The 12,907-nt window shown below is 30.6% G+C and overlaps 1 protein-coding gene across 2 annotated transcripts in view; it reads left to right on the top strand.

Annotated features, from left to right (window-relative positions):
• The first annotated feature begins 8,124 nt into the window (after nt 1–8,124).
• Nucleotides 8,125–12,907, top strand: part of LOC143058068 (chitin synthase chs-2-like) — a 31,555-nt gene continuing 26,772 nt past the window's right edge. For both annotated transcript variants that reach the window (XM_076231529.1, XM_076231530.1), the window contains exon 1: nt 8,125–8,294. The gene's annotated coding sequence lies outside the window, so the exon portion shown is untranslated. The remainder of the gene's footprint in view (nt 8,295–12,907) is intronic.

Consider the following 12,907-nt stretch of genomic DNA (forward strand, 5'->3'; position numbering starts at 1 on the left):
GCGAAAAAAATCATACTTTTAGGTACATAACCCATTGCAATGGTTCTCTGGAGTTCTGAAGTACGTGTTATGCTCTTTTGATTTGATAGATACAAAGCAAAGTATGCCCTATTATTTCAGTTGTATATAACTTTTTTCTATCATTAAAAATAAATATTCAACAAGACCAAAAAATGATATCAGATCCTTTATGGTTCATTTTGTACCAACATTATCAAACTATTTTGCATGTTTTTAGTTATAATTATGCTTAGGAACTTTTGTGTGGAATATAAACTGCTTCCTGGCCTGGTCCTCACTTTGGTTGATATATCTTTTAGAAATATAAGTTGCTGCTTTTCTAAAATGAATGAGAACGTATCACGGTTATTATATACTCGATAGTCTAGAAAAAAACCTAAACTTTGCAGACATCCTCCGAAGAAATAATTACGGAATGGTTTGCTTTTATTGCATCTTGACAAACATTTTATAGTTTAATATAATTATTATGCCCCATTTATGGGCATTATGTTTTCTTGTTAGAGCGTCAGTCCGTCCGTCCGTTCGTTCGTTTGTCTTTTCGCTCATTTGTCCGTTCGTTTGTTTGTCTTTTCGTTCTTTTGTCCGTTCGTTCGTTTGTCTTTTCGTTCTTTTGTCCGTTCGTCTGTTTGCCCGTTCGTCCGTCTTCAGGTTTACGTTTTTGGTCGAGGAAGTTTTTGATGAAGTTGAAGTTCAATCAACTTGAAACTTTGAAAACATGTTCCATATAATATGATCTTTCTAATTTTAATGCCAAATTAGCGATTTTGTCCCATATTCACGGTCCACTGAACATAGAAAATGATGGTGCGATTGGGGCATCCGTGTACTTGGGACACATTTTTGTGGTTTTAGGAATTTTGGTCTTTAATGCTCTTCAACTTTGTACTTAATTTGGTCTTTTTACCTTTTTGGATTCGAGCGTGACTGATGAGTCTTTTGTAAACGAAACGCGCGTCTGGCTTATATACAAAATTTAGTCCTGATATCTATGATGACTTTATTTATTATACATGTAATACATAGACATTATGTAAAATGTAAACAAAAGAGTATGCACAGTTCATTCTAAGAGTTTTGAGAGTCCATATATAAAGCCATGAAGATACGAAAACTAATGTACATTGTACCTGTATTAACAATATTATAAAGCATAAATCAATCAATAATTTGTTTTCAATATATCATGACAAATTGTTGCAGTATATATAAATTGCATATCATCATTATTAAATATGTTTAAAAGATTACGTGCTTTATATATTGCGTAATATTTTTTAATATCACGTACTGTCTGCGATCTAAACAAATATTACCCAGTATGATCAAAGAGAAATTGTACACCCTTTACAATGGCGCGTACAATGTATCTATGGAAAACAAAAGGGATTAACATGCCAATATTACAACTTTTAAATTGTAAGACTGCGTCTTCGTAACTTTGCATATTTCAATAAACAACAGTTCAACTAGGTAATAAAATATCCGATAATGGTAGCTCTTATTTTTTCATTTCCGTGAAACAAAATTATATTTTGAAGTACTATTCCTGGTCTTTTCGATTGATTTTTAGTTTGTTTCAATGTTGTACTGGTAAACAATTGTCAAATGATATGGTAAGTGTTGAGAGTGCACAGACGTGATCAGGGAGAGTATAACGACGACCTTTCCTTTTAATTCTATAGAAGGTGGACAATGATTTACTGCACGTGTTACATTTTTCAGATAAAATGTATTGAAATGATGAATAAGGAAAGTGACTTAATAATATCATTTAATCAGTTTTAATCAAAATTATTTCAACAAAGTCAATGGAAAGTAATTTACTATGATAATTAGTGCATGGGGAATTTTCTTTTAAAGGTATTAAATTATAAAACTATAGGCATTCATTGCTATTTTCTTTTAAGTTTGAATGACGTACATGTGTACTATCATTTAATGTAAAAATAATTTCGTAGCCAGGCTTGTTTGCGAAAAAAATCAACTTACATTAAGTGCATAACAAATTGCAATGGTTCTTAGGTTCGCAGTTCTGAAGTGCGTGTTATGCACTTCGATCTGATAGATATATAGCAAAGTATGCCGTTCTTTTTCAGTTGCATGTATTGTTTTCATTTAAAATAAATATTTAACACTAATCAACAATGATTTCTTTCATTTTGTACCAACATTATCAAACTATTTTACATATTTATAGTAATAACTATGCGTAGGAACTTTTTGTGTGAAGTATATATTGCTTCTTGGCCTGACCCTTATAATTTGGTTGATAGATATATTTTTAGAAATAGAGATTGATGTTTTTCTAAAAATATGGAGAACGTATCACGGTTAATATATACTTGATAGTCTTGAAACAACTTTGCAAACATTCTACGAAGGAACAATTGCAGAATGTTTTGCTTGTACCGCATCTTGACAAACACTTTATAGGAGTCTCATCTTATTATGCCCAATTATGGGCATTATGTTTTCTAGTCTGTGCGTCCGTCCGTCCGTTCGTTTGATCTTTCTAATTTTATCCCATTTTCATGGTCCACTGAACATACAAAATGAAAGTGCAGATGGGGCATCCGTGAACTTGGGACACATTCTTGTCGTTATACATATAATACATAGATATTATGTAAACTGTACAAAAAAGCATATGCACAATTCACTGTATGAGTTTTGAGAGTCCATGTAAAAAGCCATGTAGATACGAAAACTAATGTACATTGTTCCTGTATTAACAAAATTATCAAGCATAAATCAATCAATAATTTGTTTTCAATATAATTTTATCATAACAAATTGTTGCAGTATATATAAATTGCATATCATCATTATCAAATATGTTTAAAAGATTATGTGCTTTAATTATATATTGCGTAATATTTTTGAATATCGCGTACTGTCTGCGATATAAACAAATGTTACCCAGTATGATCAAAGAGAATTGTACACCCTTTACAATGGCACGTGTACTGTATCTATGGAAAACAAAAGGGTTTAGCATGTCAATATTAAAACACTTAAATTCTAAGACTGTATCTTCGTGACTTTGCAATTTTTAATTTACAACAGTGGATCTTGGTAATAGAATATCCGATTCTCGCTTTTCATATTTTGCAGCTCTGTAAGTTTAAGATCTATTCTCTGTAGGGACCAACATTAGTAGATTTTTGACTTTTTTCAATGAAAATTCTAAAATTTTTCCTTAAAAATTATAATTTTGACGTTCCATACTTGATTTTTGTTCGATTGATTTTTTAGTTGGTTTCAATATTGTGCTGGTTAACCATTGTCAAATGCTATGGCAAGTGTTAAGTGCACACAGACGTTTTTAAAACACATATTTTTGTACAAATTCAACACAAGCAGCTTGTAGTCAAGTGCTATTCGTGTTTTTGTTACATTCTAAAATTGTTTAATTAAATAACCTTTAATCAGGCCATTAATCAAATTGGAATGATCTCACAGTGCCTTACTTCTGTGAATTTTTCGCTATATATAGACGTGCAGTGCATTAGGGAAAACCTGTAGTAATGTACATGTATATCTTGTTTTTGCCACATTGCCACATTGCCACAGTTTTGCCACATTGCCTTATTAGTATTATATGTTCATAGTAGTTTTAAAAATATGTTTTTGTCATTACATTCGTTTTTCGTTGCTCTATATTTATGAAATACAAAAAAATTGTTCGAAAGGTAATTATTATTTTGTTTGTCAGTAGCTTGATATGTCAATCTGTTCCTACGTCCGTATTTATACCCGAGTGCCTGTTTGTTCATTCGTGTGTCTATATGTCCTCCCGAACGTCCGTTTGTTTCTTCACGGTCTGATCAGTCGAGCGTTCATCTTTTTTACGGGTGTCTGTCAGTCCGTTAGAAATTTTAGTGGAAATTGTGTCTCAGCATCTAAAAGTTTCTTGATAATTGGCTCCATACATGTTTCACAGGATTATATCATACCGACTGGCACGTTTGCCGTACCTTGAATGTTTGAAGACTGTCTTGCCGAAAACGGATTTTAAATGCTATGATACTTTTGATCCCCCCCTCCCCGGAATAACAAGTCATATTTTCTAGAGGAACATTTATGCCTTTGTTATATATCATAACTATATACGTTTTGTTCAATTAGTTTTTGCCATTTTCTCTTAATCAAAATGTCACTTGCTTGCTATTACTTATGTTCACTTCTTTTATTTCCAATGCAAATTTTCAATAGCTCAAATGTTTTTCCCCCAATTTTTAAATATGATTAATAAGTATACCCGATGTGTTGTTTAAAATTCATAAAATAGTAGTTAGTTTTTCATTACACCCGTATCAAATCACACCATTGTCTAGCTGTCAATGGCCTTACAATAGAAACCCGATAGCAAACGAAATTTGAACTTGAGTTTTTTATAAAGTGTTTAACGAATGATATCAATAATCAAAACGTATAAAGACTTTAAAATCTCGTTATTTTAACGAATTATTAAAAATTATACATATTTGTTGGGTAACAATAGTACTGAGGATAATACACTTTTGTGTCTTGTGATTATTTAGCCTGATTTTTTTTTATTTGATACTATTAATATATTTTCCACATTTACAATTCGGTTAAATGATTACATACGTACATTGTAGATGTTGAGTGTTAAACATTTTCAAGGTGAAGGATATTGTTAAATGCCTCAATGACAGATTTTTCTATTCAAGGTATCCTTTTATTCAAATCCCCTCCCCAAAAAATACAAAATCAAAAACAAACACAAACAAACAAACAACAAACAACAACACAAAAAAAAAAAAAAACCAATCAAAACAAACAGACAACCAAAAATAAAATAAAAAAACACCAAACAATCCTTGCCAGAATATTCTCTTTTTATCTATTTCATAACGTCTATTTTTTTATGACACATGCTTCCTAAGTGTCTAGGGATATATTTTCATATAACTCGAACACGCTGAGAAAGGAAATTATCAGTCAGTTCGATCAAAGGACAAAAGAAATTTCGTAAAATTTTGATAAAAATTTGAATATTGTCTTTAATATAATGCATTGTTTTATTTATCTCTTGTTTGTAATGAAACGAAAAGGAAAAGTTATTTCCCCTGGTAGCTTTAATTTGTACCGCATTCGTCACAACTCGGCCAATTCCGTACCTCATCTAAGTAGAGTACCGGAGTCATCCGAGGATTGCCGATTGATTTGTACCGTATACTACAATCAGGAAGTTCATGTAATATGAGTGTAATGAGGTCGTTTAAATCTTAACGATACCATTGTTTCCCATTCTTCTCTGTCAAAATTGAACTAACGACGCGTGGTTTCTCTTTTAAGAAAATAATTAGGCTAACTTAAAACAAATGTTATAATAAATTTCATAAGGCTACTAATAGATTGATAAGGGCACTTGTATAACGTTGACATATATATGAAGTTACATGTAGCTCTACATATAAATAAAGCAGGAATAAAGCTTTGAATCTACAGATCTATGAAATACTAGAAATGATAGTCAATCCACAGCTATATATATGCATCTAATTAAGTTTAGAAAATATTTTGTGTGATTTCTTCTTTTTAAATGTGTATTATTTTAGTTCTTTGTAATCATTAAACTCGTTCGAACTTTTTTGAAATTTTGTATTGCAATATCCTTTTATTCTTACCTACATGGTTATGTTTTTTTGACTGTTGAATAGATAAGTTCAAGAATAGTAGTCCTTCATGAAACAACATAATAAATCCATAAGGACAATATCTTTCATTAATTATTAGTTCAAATGTTTGATAAAGTTTGAATTTGCTATACCGCTTTTTCCGTTCACACGAATTATCATGTACCCTTTTTCTGAAAATTACTAATTCGGGTCATCTTTATTATTTTTTCAGTAGCGCTCTCGCTCAATCAGTTTTAAAACCATATCAGTTACAAAATTATATTTCCGACATATAGAGCTTTATATTTAGTATAAAGAAAGCACATAATCATTTTTGAAATAAGAGTAATCATTATGTAAGCTATCATAAGACACATAAAGTGTCATCTTTTACAACGTAGAACGCAGATGCAGTATACAATCACTTGGACAATTGACTCTTCTACACTTCACACAAATATTCCCCATTCCAAGATAAATTAAAGACAAATTCAAAGAGTTGGTAGTGCTTTGTTTCATAAAAAAGAATAACCAACATAGATACATGTGTCTTGTCTTAAAGAGGGATACATTCTTCTTTGTGAAGAATCACTCTGATTCAAACAAAACATTCTCTGAAACTGACATCATCTGGATGCCTGATTTCTTGATTGACAACATATTTGTTACGTTTGTAGGACGTGTTTTTCAACAGAATCTCGGCATTCCCATGGAAAACAATTATGCCCATCTTCTTGTCGACTTGTTTCTTTGTTATTACGAGGTTGACTTAATACAGGAACTTCTTAGGAAGAAAGATACGAAGTTAACAACATCCTTTAACTTTACTTTGCGCTATATAGATGATGTTCTCTCACTATAAAATTTAAAAAAAAGTGACTTTGTTGAACACATCTATCCCTTCGAACTAGGGATAAATGATACAACTGATAATCTTAAGTCTGCCTCATATCTTGACTTACATCCATAAATTGACAACGAGAATAGGTTGAAAACAAAACTTAAAAACAAAAGACAGGATTTCAATTTTAAATTGTGAATTTTCCTTTTCTATGTAGCAACATTCCAGCAGCGCCTGAATACGGAGTATATATCTCCCAATTGATAAGATATTCCCAGGCTTGTATGCTCTATCATGATTTCCTTGATAGAGGATTGCTGCTCACAAGAGAGTTATTAAACCAACAGTTACAAATAGTGAAGTTGAAATCATCCCTTCGTATATTTTAAGGAAAACATCATGAGTTGGTTGACCGTTATGAAATAACCGTTTCACAGATAAGGTATGTTATTTCTGTCTTAACTGCAATCCCCTTCCCGTTTCACGAATGTTACCTACCGAATTAGACTATTTACAGGGTTTGTAATAACATGAGCAACACGACGTGTGCTACATGTGGAGCAGGATCTGCTTACCCTGCCGGAGCACCTGAAATCACCCCCAGTTTTGGTAGGGTTCGTGTTGCTAACTAGTCTTTAAATTTCTATGTTGTGTCTTGTGTACTATTATTATTATTAGCTGCTTTTCTTTTTCTTTTTTCAGTCATGGCATTGTCAGTTTTTTTTCTATTAATGAGTTTGACTGTCCCTCTGGTATCTTTCGCTCCTCTTTTATAAATTAGCTGTAACTTTAACCTATAGGCAAGCGGCTCTGTACTTATACATCCCGTCATTGTGTTATTGTACTATGGTTAATTATTGTACTCTTGTCTTTAGTTTTTACTATTGCTTGGTTTGTTTGTATGTTTTTGTTTAGTTATTAGGATTATAGCACAATGTATAAAATGACATTTTTACCTATAAAACCAGGTTGAATCCACCATTTTTCTACATAAGAAAATGTCTGTACTAAGTAAGGAATATGACAGTTGTTGTCCATTCGTTTGATGTGTTTGAGCTTTTGATTTTGTCGTTTGATTATAGACTTTCCTTTTTAAATTTTCGTAGGAGTTCAGTATTTTTTTATTTTATTTTTTATTTTTCAAAATTGTTTAAATCTTGTTCCAATTGATCAATCACACACCAGAAGCGTTTGGACAATCCATTACAATATTATAAAAGGTACTAGTAACATTAATTGTTCCATTTCTACCAGATGTACATTTCGACAATAAATGTCCCTTCAGTGATAAACAAGGGCAATGTTTTGAAAAATCTTAAACTTTTGTTAATTAAAACTTGATATAACCGATTTAGAAAACGCTTATAGAAATAAGAATGAACACATAACAATTAAACATGAAATAACCATAATTCATTATTAATAGTTTTAACAATATTAGATATAAAGCTTTAACAATTTTATTTTATTTACTTAATATATATGCTTATATTTTTTTGTCATAAAATATAACTGTGCTTTAAAGATAAACGCTATTGATTGGAAAAATGATAAAGCATATTTAGTGCATATTGATTGAATTTAAAAACACCTTTGAATATAAAGAAAGACCTGGTTCTTTGAACGACAATAACTTAGAATTACCTTTAAATTGAGAATTTTTAAGCCAATCATATATGTGCACAAATGTGCATTGTAAGATACTCTTTTAGTAAGTGAAGTAACTGACAAGGCTGGTTCTCTATACCTGTTATTTGGAAAGTGTCCTGGCAGCATATATGGTATGTTAGATTTTTGTAGCAATGGTTTATTAGATTTTATTGAGATTATTCAAGTTTTTTTTTACAATACAAATATAAATTAGGGTAATATGTATGCAATTATGTAATGTTTATATCAAGATGTTAAAAATAGTTTTATGATGTGTTATTTATAAAATGCTGTACATTATACATTAATTGGTTATCAAAGCTATCAGGATTATAATTTAATACGCCATACGCGCGTTTCGTCTACATAATACTCATCAGTGACGCTCAGATCAAAATGGTTGTAAAGCCTAACAAGTACAAAGTTGAAGAGCATTGAGGACCCAAAGTTTACAAACAGTTGTGCCAAATACGGCTAAGGCAATCTATTCCTGGGACAAGAATATCCTTAGTTTTTCAAGAAATTCATAGTTTTGTAACAGGAAATTTATAAAAAATGACCATACATTTGATTTTCATGTCAACACCGAAGTGACATTAACATCATTTTAATGGGATATATATATATATATATATATATATATATATATATATATATATATATAAATCCAGGCGAAATTTGACAATGTTTAGTAGTTTTCAAGTAAGATATTCTACATCAACTTGGCATTGTATAAAGTTATTTACTATAACAAAAAAAAAAAAAAAATGTTTTGTGATTTCTTTATTCTTAAAATTTGAATTGACCCTTCTTGACACATAAACCAATGAAATATATGATAAAGGGCTATGAGTATTCAGCTCCAGCACTTTTGTATGTAGAAAATGCGATGATAAAGTAAACGCAAATCTCTGAATTAAGTGATTCACTTGTGAAGCCAACTTTTATTACGATTTATTATACTACCAGTTGCAAAATTGAATAATGCTCATAGAAAGATTGATAACAGACCAAACCAAACAATTAATTTCTTTGCGTCCGAAGCCCTTTCCGTTATTCAAATTCACCAGGAACTTTCATAATAATTTTATAAAATAAGAAAGTTACCTTAAATATTAAAAAGATAGGGAACTAAGATCTATCATCTCCAAATCCCCAAAATATACAAAAGTATGTATAATTGTCTGAGCTTTTGTACAATTAATACTAATTGAAAGTGACTGAATATTATATAGAAGTTACAAAACTTATTTAAAATGTACGTCCATATAGAAGTGATTTACACTTACATTGTTTATAGTGAAGTCACAAGTATGTGATTTTTTAAAAAATTTATGATGATCATAAACTTGCTATCTAAATAATACACCAAGGGGAAAGTTCAAATTTATAATCTGACAGCTTGCTGATTTTAAACAAAATGGAACAGTAACATAGAAAGGTGAAACGTTAAGTAAAATATTGATTAAATAAATTGCACAAATCATACTTTGATCATTAAAACAGACATACGTGTTGAAATCAAATTCTGTTTTTTTTTAAAGATACACCTCCTGTTTTTTTTTTATTTCTGTTTCCGTCGGTATATTTGTTTTTCCGTCTGTACGTCCCGTATCAGAAGATCAATTTTACTGCAGTTCTGGCCGGCCCGTAACACAAGGTTGATTTGACTGAATGTAGTCAACAAAAAAATAAAAGTAACACCAACTTGAACAAAATTTAAACTTAATACACATGTTTATTATGAAAAGTCGAACAATTTAAACTTCATGTACTTTATACTATTTTATAAATACTTCTGTCATTGGAATGCATGCATTTTAATGTGATTTAAAGAATCGTCTTTTGTTCCTGTTAGTTTTAGAACCATAACAATTAAAGATTTCCGTGAATTATAATACAAATCGAAGGTAATTACTTCAATACAATATAATTGATATCAGTTCAAATGTTATCAACCATCAACAGTAAAATTGAGAATGGAAATGGGGAATGTGTCAAAGAGACAACAACCCGCCCAAATAAAAAACAACAGCAGAGGGTCACCAACAGTGTTTGCAAACAGTTGATTTATATACTTTTATTGTTAACAAAAAGGATTATTGGATGTTGTTAAGCATGCCAGCAAATATAGTATACAATACATTATTTTTTTCCGACAATGTACGTTTATTATTTTAATCCTGCAATGTTAACCCGAACCTTTAAAGTGTAGTTGGTTAAAGTAAACAAAGAAATCGATACAATTAAACGCATACAGCGAAGAGGACCACACAATGAACTGTTACAGAAAAAAGATATATTCACCTTAAGGTTTGCTTCATATATAATTGGAATACAGGAAGATTTTTTTGTACAAGTATAAATAAGCAAACATTTTTTGAGTACATTTTAGATGTATAAGAGACGGTTGATAGTAGGATAAAAATTGTTACAATTTCTGTCAAAGGCACATATTCGTTTTATTATGACCACTATATTCAGCTCATATTGTTGTAGTGCCATTTCGATTGCTAACTTTTGATCAATACCACCTCTAGTGAACTGTAATTAATCGTCGATATCATTGCCTCAGTAATAAGTTTTTTTTTATATATTCCTTGTTGATCATAATCCTAAATTAAGAAATTATACTGGACTATAGTTACCACTATAGAAGACAAAGTTAATTTTAGATGAATTTGACTGTTTTTCATAGTCATGGTCAAATGGTTCCTAAAGTTTCTACACTTTTATACAACCTGGAGTTTTAAACGATTCTGAAGCATGCATATAAAGGAAGATGTTCAAGCAGTTTGTGGTCAACTAAAATCGTCCCTAAACATTCTTTTGGTTTTAATTTTGCCACCTAGAAGATCAGAACAATACATGAATGTTGTTCTGAGCAATAAGTTGTTATCCTAGGTTAGTGCTGAAATCGTATGATAAACTCATCATAGATACCAAGAATGTGAAATTGCTGCCTTTATCATGGTGCTGTTCCCGTTAAATATTCTTTACCTCAACGCATGTAGGTACGAAACGCTAGCTAGTGTACCGGCAATTCCACAATAGAAAAACTTAAATGATTGCATATAACTTTAAAATAACTAGTTAAGGTTTTCTATATATATTTCTATATATATATATAAATATTGTGTATCTAATCAGAAATTTAGAAATGTACATGTATATCAAATGTTTGTTCAAGAATACACAAAAAGATATAACAAAAAACAGAACAATGAAATTAATCATTACTTGAGTCACTAAAAAGTAGTATACACAATTGAATACATAAAAAAACATAAAGGAAAACAACTTTTGCAGAAGTGAATTTCAAGAAATGTGCATATTCATATATACCAACAGCTGATCACTAACCTGGGTAATCAGTGGAATAATACAGGATACAATACGAAATCCTTGGAGTCGAGATAAAACAATGTTCCAATTATATTTTGCGAAAAGATGTATTTCGTCATTTGACAAACCCAACAAGATTGAAATGAAATAGAATAATACACAGAGATAATAATACGATTAATAGCTACGATGGAAAATATTAAGTATGAGTTCAAGTGAACTTTATGAGTCTCATTGGAGTTTATTTCGCCAGGATTGCCTTTGCTAACATTCTATTTACATCAGACATATAAAGATCCATAACCAATCCCTCATGGTCTTTCTTGATTTTCCCAGTGACGATACAAATGATTATAAATATAATTCTTTTTGATATAATTCTATTAGCATTCAACCTTGAACTACAAATAAAGGAAAACGACCAAGAACGAATTAGGTATTTTTGTTATTGATAAAGGGACCTTAACAGAATGTGAGAATGTTAATTGTAAAGATCAATTTCACACTTTCCTATGCATATTATGTACCTAAGAAGAATGCCTAGTACTCCAAATTATTTTGTCAAACAACAATACACATTTATTTAATAACAAATGCATTGGTCCAATTTATTTCTTATATTAGAATTGACAAAACGAAAATGAGAATTAAACAACTAAATATATAAATTATAACTTTCTAAAGGTGGATTTAGAAATACAAAATGCAGACACTACCAAATCGGCAACTCGCCAATTATATTTTTAAAGACCTGTAAAAAATCGTTTCAGTTATAATGCATATAATGTGGTTCATAAGTGTTTCTCGTTTCTCTTTTTTTTTATAAAGATTAGACCGTTGGTTTCCCCGTTTGAATGGTTTTACAGTAGCCATTTTTGGGGCCCTTTACAGCTTTCTCTTCGGTGTGAGCCTAGGCTCCGTGTTGAAGACTGCACTTTGACCTATACTGGATTACCTTCACAAGTTATGAGTGGTTGTCTTATTGCACTCATGTCATATTTGTTCTTATCTATATAACCTGTTCGTATTTTTCAAGTAAACCTTTTGTAGATGAAGATATTTTATTTGATCATTACCACATTTCAGACTTCGTCTCACATTAAACCTATCGGAATCGGTAGCATTTGAAAATTGTAGACAGGATTTTCAAATGTTTTTTCATATATACTGAAGAGCGCATCCAGGTGCCCGATTTTTTCCCAATGTGTTGAAGACCTGTTGGTGGCCTTTTGGTGTATTTTCCACTTTGATCGGGTTGTTGTTCTTTTTAACACATTCACTTTAGTAAATCTAAATTGTATTTACCACTCATGTTACCGATACAAACCTGATTTTATTATCTTTAACCCGTACAGCAAACTATTTAATAATAGAGGTAGTATTGTATATATTTGTAACG

This window comes from Mytilus galloprovincialis, chromosome 14 (assembly GCF_965363235.1).
Source record: "Mytilus galloprovincialis chromosome 14, xbMytGall1.hap1.1, whole genome shotgun sequence".
In the NCBI taxonomy this organism is placed as follows: domain Eukaryota; kingdom Metazoa; phylum Mollusca; class Bivalvia; order Mytilida; family Mytilidae; genus Mytilus; species Mytilus galloprovincialis.